At 44.7% G+C, this 6,316-nt stretch overlaps 1 long non-coding RNA gene across 1 annotated transcript in view; it reads right to left on the bottom strand.

Moving 5' to 3' along the window:
• Positions 1–6,316, bottom strand: part of LOC122420900 — a 9,582-nt gene continuing 3,266 nt past the window's right edge. Inside the window, exons 2-3 of the long non-coding RNA XR_006263404.1 lie at positions 5,039–5,430; positions 1–922 (exon numbers count right to left, since the gene is read on the bottom strand). This is a non-coding gene — a long non-coding RNA (uncharacterized LOC122420900). The remainder of the gene's footprint in view (positions 923–5,038; positions 5,431–6,316) is intronic.

Here is a 6,316-nt window from a genome sequence, read left to right as displayed (position 1 = left end):
TCTTGTGGCAGAGCACAGGCTGCAGGACAAGCAGGCTTCAGCAGTTGCAGCGCACTTAGTTGTTCCGAGGCATGTGGCCTCTCTCCGGACCAGGGATCGACCCTCTGTCCCCCGCATTGGCAGGCGGATTCTTAACCACTGGACTACCAGGGAAATCCCGTAATTTCTCTATGATTGCCTCACCCCTCTATTCCATGACTGGGAGGCACCCCCAGTCCCAGTAGTTCAGAACCCCCTTTCCAAAGATGCTTTCCAAGAACCTTAAGGGCTCTCTGCTTTCACTTCCCACCCGTGAACTTTCCAAGGACTCCCTGCCTCTTGTCTGTGCATAAATGAGAGGGTCATGCCCTCAGAGTGTTATCCTAGAAGTGTAATGGACACCCAAGACCTCTGGGATATTATAGTTTGACCTTTGACCCAGCAGCTACGGCATAGCCCCCATGCCTGTGAGCCATGGCTACAACCACCACACTTGTCTGAGCTACCCCCGATTTAGTATTAGGTCATCTGCCTGATAAATATGTCCCCTGTGCCCCACAGTCCCCTAATGAAAATACACAGTACTTTTCTTCTTCTTGACTTAGCTCTCATGAAAGCTACTCTCTCCCTACTACTCTCTCTTCTCACGTTAGTATACATCCAAGTCAAAGCCTTAACCCTGCTCTCTTTCTTCCTTTATCCACTGATGGATTGTGTCATTAACACTAGATCATTGTTCTGTCCTAGGCTAGATTTATCAGAAAAGCCCCTCCCCCAAGTTGACCTCACTCTTCAGGTCAGTGGCTCTTACCTCTGGAAGGAAGATGAGGCCTTCCAGGCTGCACAGGCCATCACTGATCAACATAAACCGCTAGAATATCGAGGCTTGCCAAACATCAGTTCAGCCCACATAGCTGAGTTAATTGCTCTTACCTGGGCTTGCCTAAGAGCAGAAGGAATGAAGGTTAACATCTATGCTGATAACCACTACAACTTGGGTTAGTGTTTGATTTTGGCATATGCTAGAAACAGAAGATTCATGACAGTAGCTGGTACCCCAGTTAAAAATGGGCCCCAAATAGCAGAACTTCTAAAGGTATTGTTGTTACCCCAGCAGATCATGACAGTTAAAACTGAAAGACATAGCATACAAAAATCCAGATAAAGTACAATAAATACAATAAATTAGCAGCATCTTCCCCAACCACCAAAAAAATCTAAGCAGTTTCCATGCTTTGGATTGGTGCCCCCTGCATCCCTCTTTGAGGCCCTAGACCCCAGGGGGATTATTCACCTTCCCTCAAGGAACAGCACTAATTTAGAAGGCCTCCTGGGACTTCCCTGGTGGTCCTGTGGCTAAGACTCCATGCTCCCAACGCAGGGGGTCTGGGTTCGATCCCTGGTTGGGTAACTAGATTCCACATGCCACAAGCAATCCTGCATGTCGCAACAAAAATTGAAGATCCCTCCTGCTGCAAGTCAGACCCAGCGCAGCCAAATTAATTAGCTTTTAAAAAAGAATGACTCCTAAGAAAATCATAAAAGAGGTCCACGTGGCCCAGATAACAGCTTCAGACTCAGAAAGAATTTGGATGGGAAAAAAGCTGTCTGTTCAAGCCATTCAGATGGACTTTGGAATCACCAAGATGTCTGCTTCATATCCCTTAAGTATTAATATCTCTCTCGAGTCATTGCATGTGGTTTACACAACATGACTCATACAGAAAGGACAGGATGCAGGATATATTAGGTAAAAAGTAGTTTGGACCGTTTGGCTTTTATTTGGCTCAAGCAGTTCACTTGCCTCAATTGCCAGAAATATAAGTAAAAGTGGGGCAAGAAGGGAGGCAGCTCCCCCTCAGGCCTTTCTTTACCGGGAAGTAGATTTTATCCAGTTACCAAAAGCACGAGGCTACCAGTGTGTTCCCACCACTGTCTGCCTGTTTTCTAAATGGGAAGAGGCTTTCCCCTGCCCAAATGCCTCAGCAACATCAGTTGCCAAAGGGTTCCTGCAACAAATCTTCCCTACCTGTGGCATCCCGTCTACCATCTCTAGCAACAGGGGATCACATTTCACTGGTAAAATTATACAGAGAATGGAAAAGGCAACACAATAGTCAGAGACTCCACTGTCCTTAGCATCCTCAGCCATCGAGTGCCACAGAAAGAGCATAGAAATACCATCCTCAAGGCAGACTGGCCCCACTGTCCAAAGGACCGGGCTTACTCGGGCACAAGCCCTGTCCCTTGTTCTCAGGACTCTCACATCGTCACCCCTATCTTCAGGCAGGCTATCTCCCTTTTTTAAAAAAATATTTATTATTTTTAATTATTTATTTATTCAATGGTGCCGGGACTCAGTTACAACACGTGGTTTCTTGAGTTGCAGCAATATCTTTCAGTTGTGGCATGTGGGATCCTTAGCTGTGAGGCATGTGGGATCTAGTTTCCTGACCAGAGATTGAACCCAGGCCCCCTTCACTGGGAGCACAGAGTCCTGGCCACTGGACCACCAGGGAAGTCCCAGGCTATCCCCTTACGAAACAATCACAGGAAGGCTTTGGGGACGCCTTATTCATCTTGACTAGTGGAAGATTCTAGCTTTATTCAATGTGACATCCTTAGATACTGTCAAGAATCAACAAAACACACTTGATCCTAAATCAACAAGTCAAGGTTCCGTTGACTGCCTTCCCTTCAGAACTTCCTGATTATCCTTCACGTGACTACAATAAGCAGTCTAGTCTTCTAGAAATGCCACTGTCAAAAAAACCAATCTCGAGCCTAGAAGTCTCAGGATTATTACACCATTTTACTCATCGCTAACACTGCTGTCAAATCACTGGGTGTTCAACACTAGAGTTGTGTTTCATAACTAAAGAAATACAAGAGTCACATATAAGCAGCTCATATAACTCAACATCAAAAACACAAACAGGGATTCCCTGGTGGCTCAGAGGTTAAAGCATCTGCCTGCAATGTGGGAGACCTGGGTTCGATCCCTGGGTCGGGAAGATCCCCTGCAGAAGGAAATGGCAATATTGTAAAGTAATTAACCTCCAACTAATAAAAATAAATGAAAAAAATAAAATAAAGTGAAAACACAACCTGATTTCTTTTTTAGTGGACAGAAGAACTGAATAGATATTTCTTCCAAAGAGGAAAGGCAGATGGCCAATAGACACATGAAAAGATGCTCAGTATTGCTAATCATCAGGGAAATGTAAACCAAAATCACAATGAAAAGGACTTCCCTGGTGGTCCAGTGGACAAGAATCCACCTGCCCAATGCAAGGGACACAAGTTCGATCCCTGGTCTGGGAAGATTCCACATGCCAAGGGCAATTAAGCCCACGATCCACAACTACTGAGCCCGCATTCTAGAGCCTGCAAGCCACAACTAATGAGCCGCTGTGTCGCAAGTGCTGAAGTCCATGTGCTGAGAGCCCGTGCTCTGCAACAAGAGAAGCCACTACAGTGAGAAGCCCACGCACCGCAACTCTAGAAAAGTCTGAGCAGCAACGAAGACCCAGCATGGCCAAAAATAAATTTTTAACAGACAATGAAAAAAACAAGGTAGGAGTTCCCCGATGGTTCAGTGGTTAGGACTCAGCACTTTCACTGCCAGGGCCTGGGTACAACTACTGATCAGGGAGCTATGATCCCACAAGCCATGTGACACAGCCAAAAAGAAAAAAAAGGTGAGAAAACCACAAGGAGGTATCACCACACACTGGTCAGAATGACTGTCATCAGAAAGAACACCGGGAACAAATGTTGGCAAGGATGCAGAGAAAAGGGAACGCTTGCACACTGTAGGGGAAATGGAAATTGGTACAGCCATTATGAAAAATGGAATGGAGGTTTCTCAAAAGTCTAAAAATAGAACTACCATATGACCCAGCAATTCCACTCCTGGGTATATATACCTGAAAAAAAATACTTATTTGAAAAGATATGTGCACCCCAACGTTCACAGCAGCATTTTTTTTACAATAGCCAAAGATAGGGAAGCAACCTAGATGTCTATCAACTGATGAATGGATAAAGAAAATGTGATATATATATTTAATAGAATGCCACTAGGCCATAAGAAAGGATGAAATTTTGCTATTTCAGCAACATGGATGGATTTGGAGGGTATTACGCTAAGCGAAATAAATCAGACAAAGACAAACACTGTATATCACTCACATGTGAAATCTAAAAAAAATACAACAAACTGGTGATATAACAAAAAGGATGCAAATTCACAGATAAAGAGAACAAATTAGTGGTTATGGGGCAGGGGGAGAGGAAAGGGGGAAGGGCAATATACAGGTAGGGGTACACACTATTAGCTATCAAATAAGCTGCAAGGATATACTGTACAACATAAAACCCCCAAGCCACTACAGGAACTCTGCACATCCCTCATACAAGTGTAAATGATCCCATTGCCCCTCCCAGACTATTTGCTGAGACCCAGATCAACCACAGGAGGACAACCTTCAAACAAACCCTTTCCCCACCCAAATTTAGCATCCTTTGGTTACCTTCAGCCATCAGATAACTATCTCTATAGCCCCTACCTAACTCCAGATGATTCTTATTTTGTCCATGGAACCCATGCTTATTGGCTGTTACCTTCCATCTGGGCCAGATACTGTTACCTTGACAATCTCACCCATCCCCTCATCTTACTCTATTTCTCACCATCTCCTTCCTCTCTTAAACTATCTCTAAAACAGTCATCATTCCTTCAGTTTCATTTCCTCCCACTATAGGAACAAAAGGTATTCCAGACATCATCTACATCACCATCTACAGATACCCTTGTAGATGATCTTGGTTCCTGGGGAGCAATTTAGAAAAAAAGTTATAGAATTGGGCCTACATTCATTCCATCCACGACCTCAGTACTATTTGGGAGCAAAGGTTTGCCACCTTTTGGGTACCATTCTCAGGAATCTATCATCTGGCTCAAGAGGTTAGACTCAACAACAGAACCTGCTCGTTGCTGAAGCAATTCAACTTGTCCTCAGATAACATCTCCACTGGCCTCAAATCAGTGACTCACCAAGGATGAGAAACCCAGCACGCTGTTCTCCATAACTGCATCAGCCTTGATATGACCCAAGAAGGTGGCATGTGCACAGTGGTCAGAAGCAACTGCTGCATCTTTGTCCTTGGCAATCTACATGAAATCTCTGCCTTAACCAGGAAGGTTCGAGACATGAATGAAGAAGTGCATGCATCACTTCCATCACCACCCACGGAGGAAGGACAACAGGTCTGGGGACTTCTTCTGGAGGATCCCTGAAGGTCTACGAAGTTGGGCACAGGACCAATTCGGCCTCTAGTCTTCATCTTTCTACTTATCTTCAAGGTATTCCTCTCATCAAATGCCTGGATCTCACAGCACAGCAATTATCAACCCTCATCATGTCTCAACAGATGATTCAGCTGGTTCTAAATGAGTAAAAAGCAACCAAATGAGAAATGAATGTATTAATATATTGATCAGAGGAAAGAAGAATGCCTCTCCTTCCCTTGAACAAGAGGGGGAACTGACAAAGACTCTCTGCTTAACCCAACTCTCTGCTTAGTCAGGCTCCTTTGACTATTCCCCCCATCAAGGCCCATCCCTGTACTTGAATCCAGTTTTAGCAAGAATCTTGCTAAGTCAGTTTACCTGAATACCCTACCCTTGACACCTGATCAAACTCAGCATCCCCACTCTACCCTGAGGATATGTGATCACCCTCACCTACCTTCAGCCAGAATGGCCCCCGAAGACTTGATAACTCTTCTTAGTAATTTTCCATCCACCAAAGCTGCCCCACCCCGCCACTTGCTCCTTGGCAGTAAATCCCCACTTGTTCTGGTTGTATTTTGAATCAGGCCCAGTTCTATATCCAAGTCTCTATTGCAATCTTTTTTTTTTTTAAATAAAATCTATCTTGGCCATTTTAACTTCTGCCTGTTGTCTTTAACAGTGCTCTTTTCTGGACTTCCCTGGTAATGCAACGGATAAGAATCCACCTGCCAATGCAGGAAACATGGGTTCAATCCCTGGTCCGGAAAGATTTCACATGCTGCTGAGAAATGGAGTATTTCCCTGCCATATCAGTAAACAAGGATGTCCCAGCCATCAGCGATTCTGTCCCTCCAAATGTTAATTTCTGAGCTACAAGGGCACCCAGGAAGAACAGTACCTATAATCTGGCAGCCCTTAGGCTGCAGTCACTCCCTATGGTGAGCCTTGAGGAACTAAGGATATTGACTCCCAGATAGCTGAGATGCATCTGAAAGGAAAGATTTCAATGACCCTAGACTCTTACATCCTCCCCTACAG

The sequence above is a fragment of the Cervus canadensis genome, chromosome 18 (assembly GCF_019320065.1).
Source record: "Cervus canadensis isolate Bull #8, Minnesota chromosome 18, ASM1932006v1, whole genome shotgun sequence".
Lineage (NCBI taxonomy): Eukaryota > Metazoa > Chordata > Mammalia > Artiodactyla > Cervidae > Cervus > Cervus canadensis.
Note: the sequence above shows the minus strand (reverse complement) of the source record. Positions and strands in the feature narration are given on the sequence as shown.